The following is a 2,459-nucleotide window of genomic DNA, read 5'->3' as shown; positions in this document are numbered from 1 at the left end:
AGGGAGCCCTTTTCACATTTGTTGTAAGGTTGGTATTTTGTGAAAATTTATTTGTGCAAACATGATTGAAGAGATGAGAAGAGAATATACAAGTTTATTTACATCTTGTGTTTGGATGGATAAACCCATTGCCTGTACCATCTTAAAAAGATTAGGATCAAAACCTCGTAGTTCGGGGTAAAAATCTCAAAATGAATTGGTGGATTGATTGGTCCAAAAGCCTTAAGGTATTTTGTTATCCAAGGGAGAAAACTCAACCTAAAAACCACAAATCCACCATGTGAGGATAGCTTCAACATGCTAGTGAGGGGTTAACCCTATAATAAGCATGGAAGGCTCATTGTCCATCACTAAGGATATAGGTGAGTATTACATCTACCTCAAGGATAACTCAAACCTAATAGCTAAAGGTTATGAAAAATTTGCTTATGAAAGTGGCCATTGAAACCATAAAAAGACATTTGAATGGGTTATATTTACCAATGAAGAGTATTTACAAAACATGGTCAAAGTTGACTTAGAGATTCAATTCAAAATAAGTGTCATAAAAAGAAAGTTTGAAAATCAAAAGCATAAGGCTTAGGTTTCTAATGTTTGAAAACAAGGATTAAATGTTTGCACAAAAGTTTTGGCTTGGGTTAGAGTGGAGGGAAGAAGAAGAATGGCTAAAGTCCTAATCATACAAGAGATAAGGGATAAGAAACAGGACCACAAATGGAGTTCCTCTCTTGAGATCATATTGATGATCCAAGTAGCTCCCATCCTTTGGAATATGCAAGCAAAACAAGTATAAGCTCAAGCAATCAACATAATCAAACAAGCTCTTAGAAATTTCCTCAATGGCTCTTAGACCTCTCTCTCTTGGAAGCTCATGGCAATGGTTCCTCACTTAGGCTCAATGTTGGAATCCCTAGCACAAGAACACACACATTAAAAAGTTCCATCAAACAATAAAGAATGAACAAGAAGGAGTTTTAGAGATTGGTCCTTTCAAAGTTTTCTTCAGCATTTATAGCATTCTAAAGGCCCAATGCCTAGTTGCTCTTTGACTTTTATAGCACTCTAAAGGCTCAATGCCTAGTTGCTCTTTGACTCCACATTTTCATAGGGAAAGTCCTAAAGTCTAAGTCCATTTTGTCCATTTATTTGCATTTGGTCCACAACAATCAAAACAAAACACAAGCACAATAGCATATACACAATTATGTGGTCAAGTGAGTAAAAGGCAAATTGCGTTAACATAAACATGTGCTCAAGTGAGAAAAGGGAAAAGCAAATGAATAATATGTGCAAGAGTAGTAAAGTGCATAAAAGTAAAGGGCAAGAATTAAATGTTAATAGTCAATGTTAGTAGTTAGTGTGTCATAAGGCAAATTTAGCGCTATGTTAAGCAATCGTAATTGGACTTATGTAGAAGTCACAACTATCTAAGGTCGGTCAATAATAATATAGGCAACAACACAAGTTAGAAGTCTTGATTAATGAACCAAGTTCCAACAACTTGCCATGCCAAAAGGAAGAAGAGAAATGATCTTGTATTGGTTTAAGTTCTTTGCATGATTTAAGAAGCAATCTATCCTTAATGCAAAGCCACTCACTTGATCATTTGATCAAGATGAATTAGATTTGAATCAAGGAAGATTAAACCTCCTTAATCAATGCGAATTTATCAACCTTTAACTCATTGATCAAAAAGAAAAGAAGAAGAAGAAGATGAAGATGAATAATGGAGATGAAGAATTAAAGTGCATGGAATAAAATGGAATGTACCAATCTATTAAGAGTTGACCAAAGACATTGAGGATCATGGTCAAACAATCAAAAACAGAAGTGAGATGAAGATTGGAAGTCAAGAAATCAACAAAGTATTTTTGGCATTTTAATATTTGAAAATAAACTTGAATTAAAATATTAAAGAAAGGTCCAACTTCAAATTCACTTCAAATCAACTTTAAAAAGTCCAAGTGAATTATCCCAAGTTCAACATGGTCAAACAAAGTTTGACAAAAAAGTTCAGCATTTTTAAAATTCAGAAACCTATTTTTAATCAATTAAAAATGAATAAAAATAACCTAATTGAATTAAAATCTCAAATATTAAAAATATTAAAAATATTAAAAATATCAAATGATAAAATAAAAAATATTAAAAATCATTTTTAGAAACTAGAAATTAAAAGAGAAATAATGCAATTGGTCCCATATTTTTTGGAATTAAAATGAGAGAGTTATGAATTTTTGAAATAAAATGAAATAAAAGAAATAAAATGGAAATTAAAAAAATCAGAAAAAAGGAGAGGCGTTGGATCCAGTTCGTTAATTGACCTGGCAGATCAGATGGATCTCAAGCGCGGGCCTACCAAACGTCTTAGTCAAACGCGTCACACAATGCATTTAAAAAAGTCATAACAAACAAAGGCCATGATTCAATCTCGGAAAGAGATCAAACGGTTGACATGC

Source organism: Lathyrus oleraceus, chromosome 4 (genome assembly GCF_024323335.1).
Source record: "Lathyrus oleraceus cultivar Zhongwan6 chromosome 4, CAAS_Psat_ZW6_1.0, whole genome shotgun sequence".
NCBI classification, from domain to species: Eukaryota; Viridiplantae; Streptophyta; class Magnoliopsida; order Fabales; family Fabaceae; genus Lathyrus; species Lathyrus oleraceus.
The sequence above is the reverse complement of the archived record's forward strand: the minus strand, read 5'-3'. Positions refer to the sequence as shown.